This window comes from Cebus imitator, unplaced genomic scaffold (genome assembly GCF_001604975.1).
Source record: "Cebus imitator isolate Cc_AM_T3 unplaced genomic scaffold, Cebus_imitator-1.0 Scaffold137, whole genome shotgun sequence".
In the NCBI taxonomy this organism is placed as follows: Eukaryota; Metazoa; Chordata; class Mammalia; order Primates; family Cebidae; genus Cebus; species Cebus imitator.
In genome coordinates this window covers 2,608,977-2,635,455 of record NW_016107452.1, presented here as the reverse complement: position 1 = coordinate 2,635,455, position 26,479 = coordinate 2,608,977, and the positions used below count along the sequence as shown (strand labels likewise).

The 26,479-nt window shown below is 41.3% G+C and overlaps 1 long non-coding RNA gene across 2 annotated transcripts in view; it reads left to right on the top strand.

Annotated features, from left to right (window-relative positions):
* The window catches only part of LOC108313475, a 705,356-nt gene that overhangs the window by 567,296 nt on the left and 111,581 nt on the right, over positions 1-26,479 (top strand). For both annotated transcript variants that reach the window (XR_005202384.1, XR_001829106.2), the window contains exon 2: positions 8,579-8,669. This is a non-coding gene — a long non-coding RNA (uncharacterized LOC108313475). The remainder of the gene's footprint in view (positions 1-8,578; positions 8,670-26,479) is intronic.

Genomic DNA, 26,479 nt, shown 5'->3' with positions numbered 1-26,479 from the left:
GTGAACTGTGCTTGGTATGTTTTGAGCACTATCTGATTCACAAGAGTTACTTAAAATAGATGAATGCAAGACAATGTACCCTCCAGAGGGATTTTCATCCTTGCTTGCTGCATAGCTGGTTGGTAAATGTGACTTGACTTGCTTTAGCGTTTTTGGGGTCAGATTGAGAGGGTTCAAAATATGCCTGTCCTCATAATATGGGCCTTGCCCTTGACCAGAGATGTGAAAAAATACACTGACAGCCTCCATCATAATGTTTAACTTGCCTTGGGATCCTTCCCTCAATACTGGGGGTAGTCTAATGTGACATATCTGCAATTAAAGGGTGATGTCAGTTGACACCATGCCACAGAGACCAGTTAAACATTGTTCCTTAAAAAATAAGAGCAGGATTCAATCCTAAAAAACCTTGGTAGTAGTCCAGAGACTGAGTCATTTGACGCCCTCGGAGCGTCTCAGCTAGCTGGAACACGTTGAGAAGCACAGGCTCCCTTCACACCGTGGAAGCAGGAAAGCAAGAAGTAGGAAAATGTAATTTCAAAGTAACATACTGTTCTAGGTATCTACCATTTCCCTCACAATTCAGGCCTAATCTTATTCATGGGTATTAACCGCTGGCACAGCAGTTCGCCACCTCTGCTGGGTGGGAAAAGTGAACAGCTGTACTTGGATATTCTTTCCATAGTCAACAGAATGTTAGGTGCTTGCATTTTTTCTCTTATTTGCTTCTTGCAAAAGAGCTGGGAATTGAAAGATTAAATCTACTTTAATTTATGGGCACCTCCCATTTTGATGGGAATACTTGGAATGTACTATATACTTGTAAAATAAATGACTTAATGGAAACTTAAAAATGTACCCAAGTGACTCTGTGCTCATATTTGCTGGACAGAAATTTCATGCAAAAATAAAGATATTTAGGGTAGAAGAGAGATACTATGGCTACTCCTTCAGAGGGAGAATGCAGTTAACTCTCTGAAGGAGTCTTTTATGGCTAATGTAGCAAATTACCAAAACCTTGGTGGCTTCAAACAACAGATTTATCATCTCACAGTTCTGGAGGTTAGAAGTTTGACATGGGTCTCACTAAAATCAAAGTGTCAGCAGGACTTCATTCCTTTGAAGGCCCTCAGGAGAACCTATTTCTTGCCTTTTTCAGCCTCTAAAGGCTACCTGGATTCCTGGGCTCATGGCCCCTCTTCCATCTTCAAAACCAGCAACAGTGGGTTGAGTCTTTCTCAGGTCATGTCTCTATATGCTCCTCTTTGGCCCTCTCCTCCTCTGCTTTAAAAACCCGTTGTCATTAGATTAGACCTGCCTGGATAATCCAGGTTAATCTTCCTATTTTAAACTGAGCTGATTAACAACTTTAATTTTATCTGCTGTCTCAATTCTTTGCCAAGGAAAGTAACCTAGTCCCAGGTTCTGCAGATTAGGCTATGAACATCATGGATAAAGGGGACCATTCTGCCTACTGCAATTTCTGACTTATCCTATGAAGTAAATCATACCAAGTAAGTTCCAAATGCAGAGTTCTTTTCCATCTGTTTTTCTACAAAGGAAAAACAACTGAAATTGGCTTCATACAGCAATTACATCAATACACTTCAAGTTGTAAATGTATAGTAGAAAGAGAAAGGTGTTTTCTGATCATGCATTCCGGTTAAGAGCCGAAGAGTCTTCACTAAAAATTTGCTGAAAATACTGCTATAAACAATGACTATTAAAGTTAAATAGTCATCAAGTTAAGTAAAATTCAATTTAATGTAAATATTTATTAGGAGTGAAAGCCAACATAAATGTTGAAAACTCAAATCCCTATTTCTCAACTGTCTCCTCATTTTCCCACAATGTATTTCTGGCTGTTTGGAGGTAATTTCCTAGGTTTTATTCACCTGTAACAGAAGGAGTTTATAGCTGAATCCATGCCAGAGAAAAACTCATTCGCAAACCTGTGTCACGGCATCCAGGGCCAAAGGGATTGAAAGGAAAGAAAACACGTGAACTCAGAAAACCTTGTTGCCTGGAAGCTGCAACAGGGTTAGGAAAAGAGGGCCACCCCGAGAAACGTAGGTGACCTGATCCATTAGCAACATGGCAGCTTTGCTTGCTAAAAATTTCCAAATGACATTATATGTTTAAAAAATCAAGTGACTAATATGCCTAGCACAGTTTTAGCTACTGAGAGTACAGTCGTGCTCTGAACAGAGAAAGCCAGGTGTCTCCTTTTGTGGGGTTTATATTCTTGCAGAGGGTGTTAGACAACAGAAATGTAAATGCTATAATGATAAAAACAGTTTAATTGTGACTTTAATGGCCAGGTCTCTCTCTGTTTCTGTCTGTCTGTCTCTCAATGTCACACACACACACACACACACACCCCTAAAGCCATGGCACAAATTGAATCATTAAGGAGAACTTACGGGACTATTTATAAAGGTATGAATAAGTTCAGAGTGAACAAAGGAAGGTTGGTGCAGTACCCTAGAACTAGCAATTGCAGGGAGCTGTTACCAGACCCAGGCTTGAAGGAAATGATCACCTGATTCAAGCTCAACCTTCAGAAGCAGCATGTCCCTAATCCATGGCAGCCCAGTAGGTCAGGCACTGGGGACATCAATGTTGTGATTCATTCCCCTGCTGCCTGACTGTCCTCCCTCAGCTAAATCCAGCTGGAAGCCTGAGATTCAGGAAACCCACTACTCTAGTCCATAAGGATCAGCCTCCCTGGGCACAGAATAGAGTGGGGAAAGGTGGATAGTGTCTAGCTAGATGAGTGAACCTGAACCTTCCAGTACGTATTGCTGGGTGGAGATGCACTGGAGTAACAAAATGGGGTTGGTTGGGCATGGGATGGTGCACCGAGATTATTTTAGGAAGCGTTCAAGAAAGATTTCTTTTAGAGGGTGACATTTGAGCTGTATCCACAAAACAAGAAGAGGCCGCCAGTGTACAACAGTATGGGCAGAAAGCACCAAGAGCAAGTGCAGAGGACCTAAGGGACGAATGGATTTGGTGTGCTGGGAAGAGAAAGAAGTTCACCGTGGGTGTGACCCAGTCAGGGAGCAAGTTGTAAGAGATGAAGTAAAGGAGATAGGTGGCAGCTGTGTCGAAAAAACCATGGCTTGGGTTAGGTTTCCCCACAAGAAAACCTCCAGATGAAGGTTTGAGTTCAGACAGCTATTTGGGAAGGCACAATGAGGGGAGTGGGAAGTAAGAGGGAGGGAAAGATTCCAATTAAGGGCGTGTTATTGACCTGGCCCATAGTCAGCTCTGATGCATTTTAGATACTATAATCATCACATGTTATATAAAAATATGGGTTGGGGCTATTTGCTTTGGATAGGAAAGACAGTCCCATGAGAGGGTAAAGTCCTGTGTTTGGGAAGAACGCAAGAGTTAGAAACAAAAGAGTAATAACAAGTTAGAAGGGAAGTTTTGGTGAGTTGAGGCAGGAAGCAAAGCTTCCTGAGAAGGGCTGGTTTGGGTTGCTGTTAGGAGTGCTGTCTTCCAGTTGAGCAGCTGAAAGACAAACAGAGAGAGATGGAGGGAAATACAGAGACCAAGTGACAGACAGCAGCAACTCGAGGCAATACAGAACTTTCACACCTGAGACCAGAAATGGCTGGTGACCTGTGGAAGATGACCAAGCTCTGTCACAGACCTGGCGGGCTCAGAAAAAGTGCTCTGTCCAGGGTGATGGGGAAATGGACTGATACTAGGAAGAGGTATGAGGTCACTAAGGGAGCCAGGCTGAGGCAGGGTGTGACTCAGGAAGGAGCAGGAGTCAGTGCCTGGACTGTGTATCCATCTTTATATATTCAATGCTAACTATGAAGTGTGTAGTTAATAAAACGTTTTTGAACTAAATAGAAGATGGTACCTGGCATGGAGATACTCATGGTCCAGTGAGAAGAAAGACGGGAGGATAACATGCAAACATGCAAAGCAAGCTGATGAATCTAAAAGCAGCCTAAGAGCCAACCAAGGCCAAGTGCACTGGTGATGCTGTTTCCCTCCCCTCCCCCACAGTTCCTGCTTTGTCATGTATTGAGAAACCAGAACTTGTGAAAGTCTCCTTCCCAATTCAAGGAAGAGTCAATAACTCATCTTCTCACATCAGGGAAGATGATATGGGAAGATGAGTTATTATTTCAACTTATCTTACTGTATAAATTGTGATAAATTATTTTTGTTATTCTATAAATTGTGATTTTTATAAATTGTGATAAATTTCATATAACACAAAATTTACCATTTCAGTTTAAAGTGTGCAATGTAGAGATTTTTAGCATATTTACAATGTTATGCAATCATCACCACTAATTTCAGAACATTTCCATCACTCTAAAAAGAAATTACTTATTTCCCAATTACTTCCTCCCCATCATCCACTGGCAACTACTATACTACTTCATGTTTTCATGGATTTGTTTGTTCTAGACACTTAATATTTGGCCTTATGTGTTTGGCTTCTTTCATTTACTAGAATGCTTTTGAAGTTCATCCAAGTTGTAGTATGTTTTAGTGCTTCATTCATTTTTATGACTGGATAATCCATTGTATGGATATTCCACATTTTGTATACCCATTCATTGATTGGTAGACAGTTGGGATTTTTTATTCTATGTGTTTGATATTATGAGTAATTCTGCCATGGCATGTGTCTGTTAGTGTTACATGGATATATGTTTTTATTTCTTTTGGATATATATTTAGGTGTGGTATTGCTTAGTCATATGGTAACCTTGTGTTTAGATTTTCAGGAAGTGACAAAATTTTCCACAGTGGCTACAATATTTTACATTCCTCTCAGCAATGAATGAGGACTCCAATTTCTCCACATCCTCAGCAATACTTGTTGTATTTCTTTTTTCTTTTTAATTATAGCCATCCTAGTGGAGTATACTGATACCACATTATGGTGTTCATTTGCATTTCCCTGATGATTAATAATGTTAACCATTTTTAGGTGCATTTTAGCCATTGGTATACTTTCTTAGATAAATTTCTACTCAAGTCTAAGTCTGTTGTATGTATATTAATTAGATCATTATTTTATTGTTGAGTTGTAAGTGTTCATCATAGATTCTGGATTCTAGACCCTTATGAGATATATGATTTGCAAATATATTTATTTCCTTCCATCTGTGGGTTATCTTTTTTACTTTCTTGATACTGTCCTTTGATGCACAAAGTTTTTTATTTTGTTAAAGTATAATTTATACATTTTTTTTTTCTTTTGTTGTTTGTACTTTTGGTGTCATATTTAAGAAACCATAACATAATCCAAGGTCATAAAGATTCATATCTATGTCTCCTTCTAAGAATAGTATGACTTCAGTTCTTATATTTAAGTCTTTGATCCATTTTCAGGTTTTTGTATATGGTGTGAGTTAAAGGTTCAAATTTATTCTTTGGTTTGTGGATGTCAAGTTGTTCCAGTACCATTTGTTGAAAAGGCTATTCTTTCCCCATTTTGTGATCTCATTTACCTGGTTGAAAACCAATTAACAAAAACAAACAAACAAACAAACAAAAACAACCATGGATATTTAGGTTTGTTTCCGGATTCTCAGTTCTATTCTGTTTATCTATATGTCTGTATTTGTGCTAGTACCACAAGGTTTGATTAATGTAGCTTTGTATTATGCGTTAATATTAAAAGTGTGAGTCCTTCACACTTTACAAAATAACTTTGTTATTTTTTTTTTATAGACTTTGGTTATTCAGGGTTCCTTGCACTTCCATATGAATTTTAGGACCAGCCAGTGCATTTATGCAAAAACAAAAACAAAGAAAAGCAGTTATAGTTTTGATAGTTGTGCTAAATCTATAGATTAATTGAGGACTAATGTCATTTTAACAATATTCTCACTTTGGGAGGCCGAGGCGGGTGGATCACGAGGTCAAGAGATCGAGACCATCCTGGTCAACATGGTGAAATGCCGTCTCTACTAAAAACTACAAAAAATTAGCTGGGCATGGTGGCGCGTGCCTGTAATCCCAGCTACTCAGGAGGCTGAGGCAGGAGAATTGCCTGAACCCAGGAGGCGGAGGTTGCGGTGAGCCGAGATCGCGCCATTGCACTCCAGCCTGGGTAACAAGAGCAAAACTCCGTCTCAAAAAAAAAAAAAAAAAAAAAAAAAACCAAAAAAAAAAAAAAAAAAAAAAAAAAAAAAAAAAACAATATTCTCTAGTTTTCCAGTTCACAAACATGAGATGGGTTCTTATTTATTTAGGTCATCTTTGACTTCTTTCAAAAATGTGTTGTAGTTTTCAGTGCATAAGTCTTGTACTTTCTTGGTTAAATTTATTTCCAAGTGTTTTACTCTTTGATGCTGTTGTAAACAAAATTATTTTCTTAATTTTATTTTTGTATTGTCCATTGCTGATATATAGAAGTAGAACTGATTTTTGTTTATTAATCTTGTATCCTACAACTTTCCTAAACTTGTTTATTAGCTCTAATAGTATTTTTAAATAGATTCTTCAGGATTTTCTCTGTATAAAATCCTGTCTTCTGCCAATGGAGATAGTTTTGCTTCTCATTTCAATCTGGGTGCTTTTTCCTTTTTTTCAGCTAACTGCTTTGACTAGAACTTCCAGTATAATATTGAATAGAAGTAGAAAGAGCAGACATCCTTATCCTATTTCTTATAAACAAAACGTCCAGTCTTTCAGTGTTAAGTATGTCATTAGTTGAGGTTTTATTTAAATAGAAACTCTTTATCAGGTTGTGGAAGTTCCCTCCTGTTTTTAGTTTATTGTGTGCTTTCAACATGAAAGGCGATGAATCTTGTCCGATTCTTTTTCTGTATCTATTAATATGATGTTGTGGCTTTCTCTCCCTTTATTCTATAAATATAATATATTACATCAATTGATTTTTAACCAACCTTGCATTCCTAGGATAAACTCAAGTTGGTAATGATGTATAATTCTTTAAATAGGCTGCCGGATTTGGTTGGCTAGTATTTTGTTGGGGATTTTAGCACTAGTGTTTACAAGGAATATTGATCTATAATTTTCTTCTGTTGTGATGTCTTTGTCTGACTTTGACATCAAGGTAATACTGGCCTCAGAATAAATTGAGAAGCATTTCCTCCTTTTCTATATTTTTGTAAGGGTTGAGAAGAATTGATGTTGTATGTTTTTCAATGTTTGGTAAATTTTACCATAAAGCCACATGGTCCTCAACTTTTTGATTTTAGAAATGTTTGTTGGATTGTTGGTTGGTTTTAATTATTGACTCAATATATTTACTTGTTATAGGTCTCTTCAGATTTTATATTTCTTCTTCAGTCAGTTTTGATGGTTTGTGAGTTTCTATAAATTTGTTTTATCCAGGTTATCTAATTTGTTGGTATATAACTGTTAATAATACTCTCTTTTAATTCTTTTTTATTTCTGTAAGGTTGGTCATGACATTCCCACTTTCAATTATTATTTTGGTCATTTGAGTCTTCTCTTTTTTCTTGGCTAGTCCAGCTAAAAGTATGCCAATTTTGTTGACCTTTTCAAAGAACCAACTTTTGGTGTCATTGATCAGGGTTTATTTTTGAAGGGAGGTTTTTACTTTGTAATATCTGCTTGCAATTCGAGGGAGATTATACTGGTTTCTGCAGTCACAGATGTATGGTTCTCTAAGGTGCAGTGTTTAAAAAGTGGTATCTCTGTATTTGATGAATGGAGTAATACATATATTGACTTACCCAGAAACTTCTCCCGCTTTTGGTTAAATGATGTTGGCTATATTCTGACAAATGAAGCCTTGAGCAGGTAATAAGGAGAACTCATTGTTAAGGACACTGAAATGTGTTACAGTCATTTTAGTCCTTATATTTTCTGCTAAAAACAAGTTAAAACACATAAATCTCCAAATGTAAACAATCCCTTTATGTTGTCATATTTTCTCAAATTCTTCCTCAGTATTTTATTCTCCATGTATGGCAACCCCCTACCTTTTTTTTTTTTTTTTTTTTTTACAGAAGACCCATTTCATCTTAGCCCACAAACCTGTAGAAGTCTCCCTTTGGGAGGTAAAACCAGAAAAGAAATCCTGACATCCTGATTTACAGCTACCTTGCTTTCTCTTTTCCAGAACTGAAACTTTACACAGCCTGCTCCTCTGCCTCATGGCCTGATCTCTATCTAGCAAATTCTTACTCATCTTCTTTCATCTTTCGTAATAGAGAAGGGTCAAGAATGCTGGACTTGTTTTTGCCAGAAGAATTGTTATGAAGAGCATAAAGCAGGTGGACCTTGATCTGCTAATTACAGAAAAGCAAAGACATGGTCTTGTGCATGAGGCATGTCAGTCATGCGTGAAGGATGGTCTGGGCAAAGGGTCAGTGACAGGAGAAGCTGGATTGAGAACAAGACATCACAGGATAGCTAAGATCTGAATGTAAAGTCTAAAATTAGCTTCATCTCCCTGCCAGATATAGATGCATAGGTGCATGAACATGTGGACACGTACAAGGACACATACAGACCTACAAAGGTCTTCCTTTCATACAAAAACATATGAGTACCTGTGATCTGAAACCTCTTTCTTTTACATTTGTCTTCAAAGGAAATGGAAACGAAAGCAGAATGGAAGGACATGAGGCCCTCATCCTTGGAGATCCTATGGAGTCTCCACAGACATTCCTCGAAGAAATCAGGTATGGCTGATGCTAATACTGAGCCTGGTGTTTAGCAAAAGTGAATCCTACATTTCGTGAGTTGGATTAGGTGTGTGCGTTAGATTGTCTACATAGACAACCAGCAGCAATTCCTCCCATTCCTGTACACTCGTGCCACTACTTCTATCAAGAAAAGGTGTCTTCTTCCCTTGAATCAAAGCTGTTGCTGTGTTCTGTGTTTTGACCAACAGAGTGCAATAGAGGTGATACTGTGTCTTGGGAAGCCTGGAAGTTTCCACATTTGCCTTTTAGAATCCAAGTCTTCTTGAAAGAAGCTTGAGACAGACTACTAAAACAAAATGAGAAACAATGTGAAAAGAAACAGTTCATTTGCTTATTTTTATAAGGGCTTAGCTGGCTTGACTTCTTAAAAACATGGCTTTCAATTTGAAATAAAAGTAAAATAGTTGTGTTAGTTAAGTGCTAGATAGGGGCGCAATTGCACACTGCCCTGTGAAGTAATGTCTGCATAGCCTACACACAGCTTCTAGAAATAGGCTTTCAAGACTTGGTTAGAGATGCCTTCAAATGTGTATTTGTTTTCAGGATGATGAACGTGATGTTTCTTAGGAAAGCAAAAAGTCAGGACTTGGGTCACATGTTCATCTCTTCTCGTCTTGAATACTTACTTGTATTGAGAACTCATCAACTTCCGAGGCAGAAGTTCTGTGTAGAACATGGTATATAGAACTATGTAGAACTACTCAAATGGGGAGTGAAGTTCCAACAGAATTCCAGCAGAGCCACAAAATCAGTCCGTGTCTCATGCATATTCCATTCTCCATTCACACTAATCATTCCAAGGGAGAACTAAGGTACTAGGCAAAACTCATTAACTTTCTCAGGTCTCCTGGGTAAATGTCAACTGACTGTGGAAATTGGACCCTAGTGAAAGAGAGAATGGGGCTCTCCAGAGCCTGACTCATTCCAGCTAAGAAGGATGGGAATGTTGAGGAGGATCCAGGCTCATTGACTTATTTATCCAGGTTTATTCCATTTCATATTCATCCATTTGCTCATTGCATAAACATATATCTGTTATTGATCAGGTGGAGGCATTGGGAAATGTCTTTAAATACATTAAGGCTCATCTTCAAAAACCTCTACAGAGTATTTTCATCCCCTTAACAGTCAGATTCAGAGAATAACTTTCCAATAGTCACCCCTTTCGCCATGGCCAGAGCCAAAAATATTGCAAGGTCTTTATATTTCAAAGATCATGTTGACTGTATTATTGTGTTACTGAAACTTACAAGAAATTGAAACATCTAGTTTCACCTGTATTATAATTTGCTTAGTTTTTAAAAATTTACTCACTCTTTATAAATAAATTATTTTAAGAAACTGCCTAGTTAGCAAGAGAAAAATCATGATTGTTTAAATATTGTAGCAATATTACTGACCACAAATGGAAAGGAACAATTAAAATAAAGGTTAATTGTTGGGTTTTGGTTAGATAAGAGGCATTTTCAAGGGCTTGAGCCTAAAGTTTGCTCTCCCTGTTAAAAGGAAAACTTGCAAGTGGAACCCAGAGGTCTTAGAAACATACTGACACACAACTGAGATGCTTTTCTCCCATTATTTAAACGAGAAAGAATAAAAGAGAATTCAAAGGACAATGAGTTCTGAACAGGCATTAGAGACCTTTTTTTGGTGCACCATCTAAAAGCACCCCTGTATCATTGTCAGGCAACTGCATCTGTGTATGGTGTTTCTTCTCCTATGAGTTATTTGAAAGGTCTTGAAGAAACAGACAAAATCCAGACAAATGCCATGCAGTATGAAAAGTATAATGTCATCATGATCTCCAAACCTTTTTGACCATGAACCCTTGTAATAAATTTTTGAACCTATACTCTCTACATACATTTATAGTACCACTTTTTAAAGTAATATATGTGCAATGGCATGCTAGTATTTTATGCATCTTGTAAAGCATACAAAACTATAAATTTTTTAAAGTATATACATTTTTCTCTGAATTACTCAAAAGAAGGTCCTGAGTTATCCCATTTGGGAGACTATGGGTTAAGGTGGAAACTGCAGGAAGCACAAAAAGAAGGCACCCAGCTCACCCAAGAGGATGAAATGGAGCTTCAGACAAGACTCTCTGGAGCAGGGTTCACATGAAATGATTCTGGCATCAGCAAGGTAGAGAATTCAGAACAGAAGGGGCCAACCCAAGTGGGTATCCATACACATTACACAGGCTGTAAATGAGGGAATGGAGAAATGAAATGGGAGAAAGTGGGGAGGAAAGAAAGCAGAATCTGCTCCTGAAGAGCTTTTCAGACTAAGCTGAGCCAAGGAGCAATGGGGAGCCACTGAAGCGTTTCAGCACGGAGCAATCCAAACTCCAGAATAGCCTTCCTCCATTCTCACAAATGCACACATGGGTGTACAAAGCCACCCTCACCCTCACACAAACAAGGAGAACTGCCTGCCCACCAAATGATTCACTTCACAGCAGTCATTTGTGCAGTCATTCGACACATATTTATTAAATGCCTACTGTGTGCCATTTGTAATGGGTAGTCAGAAGCAAACAAAACATCCTAGAGGGGGTGATAGATAAAAAGCAAGTATAAAATCAAATTCATTCATAATCAAATTGCAGAAAGAAATAATGTGGCTATGAGAGAATTGGAATAGCAATTGGTAGTTGAGAAAGCAGTATCCTGAGGTAGGCTTGTCAAGGAAGGTCTCTGGGTAGGAGGCAGACAAGCCAAGATGTGAGTGAATTAAAATAACCAGTCTGTGCAGGCGTTACGGAGGAGTTGTCCAGGCTCTAGGAATGTTTTAAATGAAGAGACTGTGTGAGTATACAAAATCTTTGCATAGTGGAGGAAACCCACAAAGAAGCCTGGAAAGCTGAATTAGAGTGAGGGAGGATGAGAACACAGATGGTATTTTTTTTTAAGAGCAGAGACTTGATGCTGAGGAATCAATGGGAAGAAAATGAAGGTGTTTGACAGGGAGGAGTGAGTCTCACATTACGTTTTGACTTCTTAAAAATTTTTTAAAGAGATGGGGTCTTGCTGTGTGGCCCAGACTAATCTTGAACTTCTGGGCTCAAGGGATTCTCCTGCGTTAACCTCCCTAGCAGCTGGGACAACATGTGTGCACCAACACTGTGCCCAGCTCACATTAAATTTTGAATAGATACATCTGGCTGCTCGGATGCCTGCTGTGTTTGTCCTCAGTCTCCTTCAGGGGAGCTTGCTTGGCCAAGGGTGGAAGTGATAAGGAGACAAGTAGACATTTGAGTAAAATATCTACAGAACCTGATGACTGTAAGGGTGGGAAGAGTAGAATTTGGGAAAAGATGCAGAACCCAAGCACATGATGTCCAGAGAGCCCAACTGCATAAAACAGGGAGAGCTTCAGCCTCCAGACAGCATGGGGGCAGGACTGTCTCATGTCACAGCAACAGTGTGCCTCACTGCTTCTGGAAGGAGAGAAATCTCTTGGAGGATTTGGGGTGTCCTCATGTCCAAACTCAAAGGTTGGCTGCTTACATTTTTCTTTGCCTCCAAAAACTTATGCATGCTTGATGCTGCTTTTCAAAACAACATTGAACTATTAAAAATTCTAATGAAATCTGGAAATGTGGTATTGATCAGGGGTGTTTTCTTTCTTCATCACTGTGCTCTGGAGTGACTCAGAGAGCTCAATGAAGGCACGAATTGTCTTTTCCATCAACATCATTGCCCATAAGGAAGCCACATCTGCAGCACCACTCACAAAGCAGTTTGGGGGACCTCCTGAGAAAGGGGTAGGGTGAACTCCGATTGATTACTCAGGACAGACCACCCTTTGGTAGGAACTGTCCTCAGAAAGCTGATCTTCAGCCTGATCTAGCCCCAGTATTTGATTTTTCCTTTGTTTTCTTCTTCTTGCTTCTTCCATTGATCCTAAGTGAATAGCAGTGCTTTGAGCTCTCTCAGAAAAAAAAGGAACTGGCATGTATTAAGCAAAAAAGTACTAGGTACAACTAAGTCCCCAGGTTAGTGGCTTTACATATCTTACACAGCAAAGCTTCCATGTGGGAAGTATTACCCCTGTGTTACCAACAGGAAAAAAGTTTGGAGATATCAAGAGAGTATCCAAGGGTGTCATGGCTAACAAGCGGTAAGGCCAACAAGACCATGGATAATAAAATCAATAGTGTACATTTTGACCACTTTGCCATGTGCTAAACAACGGTCTATGTGGTTCACACACACTGACCTAAATAATCCTCACCAAGTCCTCAGGAGAAGGCAGTAAGGAGAAAGGACCTATGGCACCCCTATGAGGAAAGTGGTCCTATTATCCCCATAGCCTGAGAACACCAAGGTAATAAGAGCTGGGATTTGATCTCAGCCATTCTGGGTGCACCCTCTGCCCTAGATTTGCTCAAATTTGTACCCTTTTGATTGTACAACTTCGTACACAGAATCACTTAGAAGACAGTAATTCTACACCCTTTATGAGGACCTTTGGTGGGAATCAGGAATGAGAGATAATTAAAGAAACGCTTTCTATAATGAATGTCACATGGTCCCAACTGCCTGGGTTTGCATGTGTTTGCATATGTCATCCATATGTATACGTTTCAAGGGACAGATAGCATGAAGTCCTGGAGGCTTTTCATGTTCTTATGTGTGAACTAGAACACATGGTTGAAGGTTTCTCTCCTCGGTTCCCTCACTGTTAAAATGAGGCTAATTTCTTCTGCATGAGCTATATCCATGGAAGTGTTTTATAACATCTAGCACAGAGAGGCATTCAGCAGATGTCAGCACCTTTCCCACTTCTAAGGAATTAGTGTGTGAAGAAAAGAAAGGTGGAAGAGAAAGAAATGGACACATAGAGGTTTTCTTTATGTTCAAAACAAAAACACGTGCTGAAGACACAATTCCTAAAGGGGATTTCAAAATGGAGATATAAGAGAACCCAGAGGAATCGGGCAACGTGTGTGATAAGAACAAGAAGAATAGCACAAGAAATATTATAGTGAAAGAGTCTCCTATTAGATAGTAGGAAAAAGGGTCTGGCCTGACATTTTTTTTTTTTTTCGGTCTGCGTATGCCTCACCCAGACACAGTGCAGACCACCCACCCACAAGTATAATAGGCTGTCAGGCTATAGAGAATCCCTTCTGGGGGGGCGGTGAGCTGGACACCCAGGCTGTTACCTATTGACTTATTCAGAGTAGAGATAAACAGAGACATAGAATGAGAATGTCCCCACCCTCCACTGGGGAAAACTGGCCACTGAGCAGCAGAGACAAGAGGAAGGTAAAAAATCTAAGTATAACATGGGGAGGAAGATGCTGCAGAACAAGAAACCAGGAGGGGAGAGTGTGGAGGGAAAAGACTCGGAGGTGAGGGAAATGAATGAGGTGTGCAGGATTCAGAATTCAGGGTGGCTTTGCAGGGATAAGAGTTTTTGGGCAAAAAGGTGTTACGGAGTTATTGAAAAAAATATGGGATAGAATTGTAAATTCTCAAGAGTCTTCCCTTTAAGGCAAGAGGAAGCGGTAGGGAGCAGGGTATTTTGTGATGTCCATGATTACTGACCAACGTAGGATGGCCTCAGGGTAAGGACTTTGTCTCATTTGCCTCATGGCCCCTGCTGTCCAGCATGATGTGGACACTGAGATGGGGCTCAGTTAGTGTTGAATGAATCCATGCCTATGGCAGAGAGGATCATCTTGATCCACGGCTCCTGCTATCCTGCACCATGATTACAGGGAGCCCAGAACCTCAGAGGCAAGGTGAGAGTGGAGGTGATTGGGTGGGGGAGACAGAAACCCCCTAGCAGCCAGTGTTGTGTGCTGGCACGACAAAGCCTTCATCACTTTGCATGCCCACAGGCACCCAGTCAGCTGAGGGGGGAAGCCGTGTGCTTTGCACTAGGGCAGAAGAAAGGGGGGAGGTAGCAGTGGTGGGACGGTCTCTGTCCAAGAGGGCTGAACCTGCCCAGACCTCTCTGTCTCATGCTGAACCAGACTATGTGGCTTTCCATCCCCTCTCCCTCCCACAAATAGATCCTTTGGTTGATCTGTCTTTTAGTTTTCTCAGAGTCAGCTCAGACTGCTAGTGGTCTGTTTGGGGTCACCAAGATGTTAGTCTAACACTATCAAAGACTAGAGTCAGAGATGAAAGACCCCATACTGAGTCCTGATTCTGTACGAGACACTGTGCTTAGGGATATACATGTCTTCTCCAGTCTTCAGATAATCAGAAAAGATGTTGTGCATGTCCATGATGAATTGCATGAAGATCAGAGAAGATTCACAACTTGCTCAAGACAACCCCGCTAAAAAATTCGGTCTTTCTGGATCTTAAATCTCCTCCTATAAAGCCACGTGGACAGGCCCTTTTGATATTAGTTGTTTGGGCGGTGATAGAGCGGCAATACAGGAAGGAGGAAGTTGACAATAATCACTTCCATTACTTTATCATGATAATCCTGACATAATTGTAGATAAGAAAGCTGAGACTCAGAGGTTAAATCATTTGCCCAAGATCACAGAGATGGTAGATTAATCCTTAAAATGCTCCAGAAAACTATTTAGAATGCACCACACGGCTAATACACAGACATAAATAGAGATTGAAGAGTGGGAGGTGAAGGGTTGAGGTTTAATAAAAAGCACACATGTTCCTCCTACATGCAACATGTGGCATTCAGACAAATTACTACTTTTTATGTGAACCAGTAGATACGTTAGACACGCTGTATGGCCTTACTGCAGCCATTTTTGGGGGTTGTTTCCAGGCTTATCTTATTCCACCAACTTGGGAGCTCATCTTAGAGAGTGGGAAGGGGCTGAACAAGTCTGACCCTAGAACTAGTTTGGAGAAGAGCCGTTAGTAGCAGAAGGTATATCTCAGCCATTTAATATCAGTTTTCATTTCTTATTGATCCATTTTATTTTCCTTTTATAGAAGAGGAGCACCCCTGCAGTCTAGCTCATCAGTGGACTTTTAAAGGTTTCCTATTGATCTGTGAAACTATTGTCTCAGTTTGCATTATCCCTTTCAGAGACATGCTTTGCTTTGGGGTCATGTTCTGTATTTAGCTTGCCTTCCCAATATGGCTTCCTTTCTGGGAGCAAAGAGCAGACCTCTCAGGTCCAAGCTTACAGATTGATCTGATGTGGTAATGCTGCTGACACCTGTTTTGGGGCTCCAGGAAGCCTTCAATTCTGAGAAGCAATGGGGAATGTTGGCAGAGGGGTGAGGGTGTAGCAAGGACTTGATGGCCTCATTCCAAAGAGATCAAGTAAGGTTAAAAACAAGAACTTCCATTTAGTGAGCATTTTCTTCTTGCCCCAACCTCACAGCAGCCATGGGAGGAAAATTTATACGAATGTAGAAACTGAGGCTGAGACAAATGTACTTGTTTGTGCAGACATACTCAGCTTTAAATCGTTTTACCAGTAATTACCCGCATGTTGAAATAGTTCGGCAAAGACTTCACAAAGCTTGTCTATGAAATCCTTATGTCTAAGATGAGAATTATGACAGAACATTCTAGGGGTGCTATAAGGTTCCCATCAGGTAATATATCTGAGGCCATTTTTAGAGTGTCCAGCACAAAGGGCATACCCAGTGGATACATGACGAATGAGAAGATTCCTTCTTCAGCCCATCTGCTTATAAAATTCATTTGTCTCCTCGACCCCCGTCATTAAAGGGAAATCCATTATTCTTTCTAAAACTAACACTTCCCATGAAGTGTAGCTTCCAGATGATTTAAAATTTTTTTCTGAAAATAGCTAGTTTAGTGCCTGGCATATAGTAGGTGCTCAATACACGTTAGCTATTTGATTTATTCGTCCACCTCGGCTCCTGAGAAACCGTACGACTCCTGTCTCCAACATCTTCGAATTTCCTTATCCTTTACCTTCAGACACAATCCTCCTCTCTAACACTCTTTTTTTTCTCTTTCCAGCTTGTATTCTAGGTTTGGGGGATACAAGCACAGGTTGACGACATGAGTAAATTGCATGTTTCAGGGGTTTGTTACGAAGATTACATTGTCATCCATGTAATGAGCATAGTACTCAACAGACAGTTTTTTGATGCTCATCCTCCTCCCACCCTTCACCCTCAAGTGGGCCCTGGTATCCATTGTTTGCTTCTTTGTGTCCATGTGTGCTCAGTGTTTAGTTCCTACTTACAAGTGAGAACATGCGGTATTTAATTTCTATTCCTGCGTTAATTGACAAACACTCTTTATTAACGTCTCTCCAGTTTTTTTTCGGCTGGACTCCTTGAGCTTCATCAGCACAACCCCTCCTCCTCGCAGCTCACTCTTTTCTTCTCAACTCGTAGGAATCGCCTCTGACTTCTCCTAAGCTCCTATTTCTTCAAGGTTCTATTGACCTTTTCATTTCTTGGCATTCAGACTTGTCTTTCTCAGCCTCTCTCTGGGTTTTTACAATGTTCATTATCCCCTCTTCCTTGACAAAGTGCTGTCCTCTCCTGGTTTCTGGGTCATTTCACTAGTTCATGCATTTATTCCCTCACTCCACTATTTCTGTGTGCTTTTGTGTGCTGTACGAGGCACCGGAATTAGACATGGCGACTATTCAAGGAGCTTTGAGATACAATGGCGTACTCTGAGCCTTCTTATCTCTTCTGCCCTTACCTGCTATCCAATCCTGAAGGATCCTTTCCGCCTCTCTACAGATGTCATCTTCTCTGCAAAGACACCCTGACTTTCCTTAGACTGGAGAGTTGTTTCTTTTTGGGTTTACTGTTTCCATTCATTCAGCGTACTTCAAGCACTGCCTATATCCCTTGGATTGAAATTCCCTGGTTTCGCCCCCGGCTCACACTGTGTGCTCCTTAGGGTATAGAATAGGCAAGGCTTGGTAAGTGTCTACTGAGTTGCATGGAATATTGTCAGTAACTCCTTCACTTTCTCCCTTGCTTAATCCTTTCCGTTCTGTCCCATAAATGGAGACATGCCTCGTAGAAGCTCAATCTTTTCCCTTCATGCTCTTTTAGGTGGCTTGCTCATTATAAAACAAGCTGGAAAAGCTATACTCTGTTTATTTCATTAGGGTCTTCAGTTATTATCTTATACACACCACACAAATAGAAACCTGCCATTCTTTCTCACCTGGGCCCTCATTTTCCAGGGTAGCGCTCATGCATCCTTTAACCAGGAACCTCCTTCACTCCAGTCAGTTAGCTACTGCATTCATTTCTCAAGGCTGCTATTACGAATGACCACAAACTGGGTGACTTAGAACAGCAGAAGTTTATTCCCAGTAGCTCCAGAGGCTGAAAGTCTGAAATCAAGGTGTTGGTAGGGGCCGTCCTCCCTCCAAAGGTTCTGGGGAAGAATCCATTCCATGCGACTCTCCTAGCAGCTGGTAGTGGCCAGAAATCTTTGGCGTTCCTTGGCTTGTAGCCATATCACTCCAATGTCTTTCCTTCTTACCTCTGTCTGTGTCTGTATCTTCACAAAGACATTAGTCATTGGATTTATGGATTTATGACCCACTCTAAATCATTATGATCTCATCTTTATTTCATGATATCCGCCAAGACCCTATTTACACTTAATCTCACATTCTGAGGTTCTGGGAGGACAGGAATTTTGGGAAGAGTCTATTCTATTCAGTGTCCTTTCTTCAATCCAACTTGCTACTGAAATTCGATTCCCCAGTCACTGCCTGATCGTACCCTTCCAGGCCTCAGAAACATAAAAACAACTTTAAATGTCCTCACTTCCTTGACCACCATAAGCTGCCTAAGCAGTCTGTTTTCCAATTATAGTTCACGTTAATTTTATTAACTACTTAGAAAAATTATAACCCTGATAAACTATAAACTCCATGGGATAAAAGTCTAATCTGCCTTCTTTATTTCCATTTCCAAGCACGCTGCACAGCTTGTGTGTAGGTGTTCAATTGCTATCCCTTGAATGAAGACACAGTGAGTTGAGCCTCAGTTTTGAGTCCTCTAGCTGACTTTGAAGACTCCTCCATTACCTGTCACCACACCATCTGCTCCCGTCAGCATTTGCTGAGCAAAAATTAGGTGCTCTCAATACATACTTGTTGGTTGATTGATCAGTCCATCAACCGGGTTTCCTGCGCTGAAGCATTTTTAATCTGGGTCTCCGGGGGGGGGTGAGGTAAGGGGCATAAGGGGGGTAAAAGATGGGCAGTAGAGACACTTGATCAGCACTCCCACCTTAGACCTTCTGGGCCCTGCCCAAGGTTTCAATTTGCCTGAGAATCCACTTCTAGTCCTTCAAGGAGATAAAAACAATGACCTTTGGAGCTATGGAATGTGGGGTCCAGGATACGGACATGAAGATTCCTATGAAGAATATGTTCTGAATTAAGATTCACATTTCTCTGCAAAGTTGGAGAAAGGCAGGGTGCTGACCTAAGTCGGAGAGATTCCGGTAACCTGTATTCTCACCTGAATCACCAGTGGGTCTATGACTGTGAAGAAAGTTTGTGAAAGTTAGGCTGCATGGCCACACAATGTCTAACACACCCCACCTTGGCGTGACTTGCACCTGGGTCTTTAAAAAAGGAGGTTCTAAGACTCTGGATGAGGTTGCCCCTAGAATGAAGGCAAAAGTACTGGAAGCAGCTGTTTCTGATGTAGCTAATGATTCTGTCGGTTGGCTCCTGCAGAAAATGTTAAATGTCTACCTAGGCTGCTAACAAAAAACAGAACGAACAGAGGAGAGGTTGGGACACCAGTCACCCTTACTGTGAAATTTGATCATAGGCCATCACAATTGTTACCCACAGCTAAGTCAGCTCCCCTCCCCACCGTTACCCCAAGCTGATATGCCATGAAGCAATGCAGCTGAGACATCGAGTAAGTCAAAAGGCATGTGAATCTACTATGTTATTTTTCCATGTTGGTTTTTCTTTTCTAAGTGTCCTAAGTCACCCATCCTCTCAGCACTTATTTTTTTCAGGGATTACAGAACTAAAGCTGGCTTTATTTTGTTTCAGTTCTCTTGTATCCATTTCAATAGAATCTCTAATACCACTCATTTTCAGATTTTGTGTGCTTAATAGGTTGGGAATATGAGGTCATGTGTCCAAAAAGATAATTATCATTCTGGGCAATGATTGAATGGTTTCATTGTCCTCAAAATATATGGCAGGCAAAAAGGACTTTTGTTATGGCATTACCTGATGTGTGTGTGATTCCCGAAACTTCACATGACTCAATTTGCCATTCTAGGATAACAAAAAGTTAACTTTGCTACAAGGAAAGTGGAATTTTAATAGCAGATATGTCTGTATTATCAGGAAATGCAAGCTATTCAAAAGTCTATTAAGTACTAGTCTATCAGATCCTGGTGAATGAGAGTTTATCACATATGCTTATTAGTTACAGAAATTTATTAATTTCCTAAATTGTCTTCACTTGGAGCTTGGAGGGATGAGAAGCACCCCCATGGCTTTCTGCAGTAAAAACATTGGTTGACGACACTTCTTTCACTGCCTCCTTTAATTCCTGAAGCCATAGAGGGCCCCAGTTTTGTCCTCTCCCAGTAGAATGTGAATTTGAACTGAGGTCATCATTCCCACAACTCTTTGAATCCCAAAAGGATTGACACAAAAGATTCTGGGAAAGAATGTTGAGCTTCAGCCAAAAGCAGGAAATAGGAAATACCAAGAACTAGGTGTGTAGACTAAATGATGACAAGCAACCTAGAACTTTCCTCTTCATTATTTCAACTCATTAAGAGTTGATTGCTGCTGAGTTCAACATGGGCGTCCAAGAGTGGTCCCACTTAGAGGTCTGCCTCATCTGTGTGGCTGTGTAGCGTCCATGGGCTCCAGACTCGCCACTACTCCTGACCCAACTACAGCTGCACCCAAGACAATAGGGCACCGTGGACGGGGTTTATGTTGCCATCTCTGGCCAAGCATATTTCATTCTCTACTCTCCTCCCATCTCTTCCTCAACATCCCCTTCATCTCTCATCACCAACATGTGTCACTGTAGCATTAATAGTTCAATAATAATCAGAGATGAGACCAGTCAGCCAAAAGACCGGATGCAGAGACTCACAAGTTTGAATACGAGTCTCACCGCATCACTTACTAGGTGAGCGATCCTTGGTAAGTGACTGAAAACCCGCCCCTGTACCGCCAAGCCTAAACGTCCTCCAACAGAAAATATAAAACAATACCACGTGATGCAAGCTGAGATTAAAAATGTCTGTACCACATGCCATATTCCAGGGGCAAGGTGGGAAAATGGTTTTTGCTGCTTGAACTTTTGAACCATGTGCTCACATTACAATGATAATCTAAAATAAAATTGATGAAGCACTTTCTGCGTTATCCAGATGGCTTTTTATATTTAAAGAACTGGGCCAGGTGTGGTGGTTCATGCCTATGATCCCAGCACTTTGGGAGGCTGAGGCAGGCAGATCGCGAGATGAGGAGATTGAGACTATCCTGGTCAACATGGTGAAACCCTGTCTACTAAAATACAAAAATTAGCCTGGCATAGTGATGTGCGCCTTTAGTCCCAGCTACTCGGGAGGCTGAGGCAGGAGAATTGCTTGAACCTGGGAGGCAGAAGTTGCAGTGAGCTGAGATCGCACCACTGGACTCCAGCCTGGTGTCAGAGCAAGATTCTGTCTCCAAAAAAAAAGCTGCCATTGCACTTGAATGCCACTGATTGCAAACCAAGTTTGCGCTATCTAATACTAATTTGATTGGCTCTACTAGTGAAAAAAGAATAAAGGGGAAATTAAAACGATGCACTGCTGTCAAATCAATGCCAGTGACTTCATGGTGCCTAGTATTAATGGGGAGCAATTGTGAGACACTTGAGTCATCACACCACATGTAGGCATGGTGAACTGTACCTGTAAAGCAGCATTGAATACTGCTTTTGTGTAGTAAGTTTTGAATCGGTTTCATAAAAATTATATCACCGTTTGCATTTAATGAACTATGGCTTTGTTTACATTTAATTTATTATTAATTTATTTTGTAGGATATTAACAGCAATAAGCATTGGGTGCTAAAACAGAATTTTTCTTTCCAAATATTTTTTTAAAATCATACCAAAGGCTGGGCGTGGTGGCTCATGCCTGTAATCCCAGCACTTTGGGAGGCCGAGGCAAGTGGATCACGAGGTCAAGAGATCGAGACCATCCTGGTCAACATGGTGAAACCCCGTCTCTACTAAAAATACAAAAAATTAGCTGGGCATGGTGGTGTGTGCCTGTAATCCCAGCTACTCAGGAGGCTGAGGCAGGAGAATTGCCTGAACCCAGGAAGCAGAGGTTGCGGTGAGCCAAGATCGCACCATTGCACTCCAGCCTGGGTAACAAGAGTGAAACTCCGTCTCAAAGAAAAAAAAAATACTAAAAATAATACGTCAGATTTTTGTCTGTACTTTAAAGGGATTCTGTGCATAACTAAATTGGAGAAGCATTCCAATAACGTACATGAAATTCTACATAGTAAATAACCCATAGAAGATACATAAGAAGTGCTGAGTTTTATTTTTGGGTGTGTGTGTAATGGTGGTGTATGTTCAGCATGGTGGAGGATAGGAAGAATAAAAGAATAATGAAGAGTCATAAATCTGTCTACTCCTCACTTTTTATGTGTACCTAGTAACAGACTAAGGAAGTTGCTTAGATTGCCTTTCTAATCTTCATAAGTATTTGAAAGCACAGGATATTCTCCACTGTATTACATTGCCTTCCTGCCTTCAAGGATCTGACAATCTACTCAGAAAAGGACTCATGCGTAGAAACCACTCATTTGGGGCTATGAATGTCAAATGCTGAAAGAAAGGTGTATATGAACTCTAAGAGAGGGATCTGTCAGGGTGGTTGTCTGGAAGGTTTCCTGAACTGAGGGTCAGATATGGATTGACAGCATTGCAGGAATGTTCCATCTGTCCCACCAGACCCATTGTTCCCCTTCTGCACCCTCCTCTGGAACCCCGGGAAGCAGCTTTCATAGATGGTAACAATAGCTTCTCTTGCCACCTGCCTGGCTTCCCTTTGGGCTCCGCCAAAGGGATGCCATCTTCTTCTTTTACAGAAACTTGAAAAAAGGATTTCTCCTTCCAGAGGTCATTTTCTTCTGGAAGCCTCTGAGTTTCATGGTCAGCTCACTAGTGGGACTGGCAGTCTAGAATGGAGGGCCCGTGATGGTTCCAGAGCAGTTTCAGAGTGATTTGCATGGTCATGCTTTTCATACATGTAGCCTCTCGATTGCATGCCATGAAGAGGTGTGTCCATTGGTGTTCCCTTAGGAAATGCATTTTTATCATGACCATGTAACATGGGCACATAAGATAGCTACCTGCCAACATCCGAAAGTTGGGTGAAATCAGTCAGAGGAGAAGCCAAAATCTTGGCAAAATCATGAATAGGACACAGGAGGGTGGAAAGACAGAGGTCAGGCTATTTATTCCTTGGTATCCCCCTTCTTGACAAGTTGGCTATTCTCTCTGCTGAAAGCCAGAAGCTGGGTAGGAATGTACTTCCTCAACCCCGATCCATACCACTATTTCTTGTTTATTCTTCAAGTCTTGCCCTCACCTCAGTTAAGTATCTCTTTAGTGGCTTGGCGTGGTAGCTCACACCTGTAATCCCAGCACTTTGAAAGGCCAAGGCGGGCAGATCACGAGGCCAAGAGATTAAGACCATCCTGGCCAACATAGTGAAACCCCCTCTCTACTAAAAATACAAAAATTGGTGTATTGGTCCGTGTGTGGTGTGGTGGTCCATGCCTGTAGTCCCAGCTACTCAGGAGGCTGAGGCAGGAGAATCAATGGAACCCATGAGGCAGAGGTTGCGGTGAGCTGAGATCATGCCACTGCACTGTAGCCTGGCTACAGAGTAAGACTCCGTCTCAAAAATAAATAAATAAATATCCCTTTGGTAAACTCGCCTTCCATTACCCAGTTTTCATATGCATGTTTTCCTCTAGCCACTGCCTGATACACGAAGTGATGGGGTGATGGGGACCCCATACCAGGGATCTCGGGTGGGTGGTGGATAGTGGCTCAGCTAGGCAGGCGCAAGGTATATGTTAAGGTGCAAAGAATGGTGAACACTGAATAAAAATAATAATTATGAGTATTAGCATTTGCAAGCCTGCTTTTACCTGACCAGAAACTAGGATCTTTAGCTCCATAATTTAGAATCCTTGTGACACCATAGCATTACCATTTCCATTTTCCATGGGAGGAAACAGAATCCCTGTTTAAGCCTAAGGCAGTTCAGCTATTAAATGGCATGGTCAAAATTCAACTGAGGGTCTATCTAATTCTCTCTCTGGATGCTCATTGAGACTTCTGTCAACCTCTCAGTGGCAGAAACAGTCTGAGGAGAATAAGATCGATACTGAGCTCAAATACCCAAGTAGGTATCCCAGTATCTGTTGAGGGGACTCAAAAGGAAGAAATGATCTTATTCCACCTACCCTTAGATCAAGAGGGTCCTCTCTCAGGCCACCTCTTAGAGAAAGGGCTAGTGGAGCATCTCTTTTGTACAAGGGACTTCCTTGAGCTCCTTTAAACTGCAGAAAGGAGGCAGAATCAGACTATAGAAACACTCTGGGCTTCTCTGAGTTCATAGCTGTCCATCTTGCACCTGGCTGGCCTGCACGCCTCTGGAGCCTTAAGTCTGGCCAGCAGCAATATCTGAGCTGGGGCCCACCTGCTCCTTGAAGAGCTGAAGTCTCCAGAATGAGCATGCCTTAATGTGATTTCCTTGTGGTTAGGATGCTGAAAAGGCCTCACGTGGCTCTAGCAGAAAATCATGGCATCAGGCATGCAGACCTGGCAAAGAATGTGCTGGAAAACTTGGCCATGTGACAAGCTTGAAGAGATGGGAATAACTTTCTGTATCAATACAATTTATTGTCTTTTCAAAGGTTTTCTTTACATGTTTGTTATTAGATTTCTGGGAAAGACAGTACAGTTTAGTGAAGGGGGTGAAAAACACGGTCTGCCATCTTGAGTATAGCCTAGGAATTTTTTTTTTCTGTATTTCTGTATAAATGTGTATACACATTTTTATTGTAAAAGTGTAGGTTCTGTTTACTTAACGTGCGGTGCATGGACGGATAGACCTGACATCACCTGAGAATGCGTTAGAAATGTGTAATATTGGGCTGACCCCAGATTTACTGAATCAGAATCTGCGCTTTAGCAAGATCTCCAGGTGGTGGAAGGACACAGAGATTATAAAGCTGAGCAGTGTCCAACGGTGTGAAAGTGCCATGAATAATTTCATTAATGTCCTTTTAGCTCAGAAAATTATGGTTTGTCTAAATTTTCATGATCACATCCTATAATACAGTGAAAAATGCTACAAAATAGCCTTTTGCATTCAGCTTCATACAAATAGTAATGATGGTGTTCACCATTATTACTGTGATTGATTGAGTGTTAATTACATGCACTGTGATAAAGGCTTTAACAAGAGTTATCTCATCTCATCCTCATGATGGCCTCCTGCAAAGGAGCTATGTCTCATTTAGAAGTGATGTTACAGAGGCATGTTTTAAACAAAGTATTTCAAATAATTATGATATTTTAAATATTGATACTACTTTGACTGATGACAGTGGTGTTAGCATGTATGGCACACATGCTACAGAGACAGTAAAAACTGCTTTATGTTCATTTTCTAAATCTGAACTTGAAAGGCCGAAGAGGCAAGTGTTATTACTGACCCTCTTAAAAATTGGGGTAAACAAGCTCAGAGGTTAAAAATCTTGTCCAAGGTCACATCTCAAGATCACTGCAGAATCCCCATCTGGATGCCGGCTTGCCTGGCTGCACCACTCACAGTCATCAGGGTGCCTGAAGAGGAATGTGGCATGTTGCTTTCAGTTCTTCAGTGCATCCTTGGGGCCTCACCTCTCTGTCATTGTTGAGCTCCTAGGCAGGCCATTCTTCTCCCAAATCCTTTGTGTGGGAATAGAGAAGGGGATTCACAGCAGTGCCTCCTCAGGGGGGATGGGCTTAGAGAACAGAGGATTTGTTCCTATCTACACAGCAGAGCTGCAGGCATCAGAATCCTCAGACATTCAGACTGGCCAGCCTCGTGGCAACCATCCCAGGACTTTGCAGGGAAGAATGGGCACTGAACTGCAGGTGACCCGACCTGCTAATCGCTGCCTGATTACCAGCTAATCAGTGCCTTGTTTGGGACACTGAATCCCAATTCCCTTTGGACTGGGCTGGGCCTTGGCAGGCAGTCACCTGGTTAATATGGCAGGGGCGAGGCAGGGGGTCATATGCTCCAGTGCACGGAGTGGCCAAAGGCCGCCTTTGGGGAAATGGTCACAGAGTCTGTCTCTCCCTCTCGTCCTGGGCAACCACAGCACTTGTCAACAGCCTAGAAGCGAATTGAGGTGGAGACATAAAGGCTAATGCCTCCTTCCTGAAGCCTGTGGAAAAAACAAGTGAATTGACCTGTAAAGGCACAGATAAAACAAAAGTGTTCTTTTTACAGAATTTCTCAAAAGAAGATATTACATGGGAGGGTGAATTAGCCACCAGCAAGACCCCCATAGCCACCAACTCCATAACCAATATCATCACCACCTCATCCCTCTTATCACTTCCACTGTCACTGTAACCACCCCACCCTCATCGCCACCACCACCTCTACCACTGCCATCACCGTTACCATCACAACTACCACCAGCAATGCTTTCACCCCGCCCCCACCCTCATCACCACCACCACCTCTACCACTGCCATCACCGTTACCATCACAACTACCACCAGCAATGCTTTCACCCC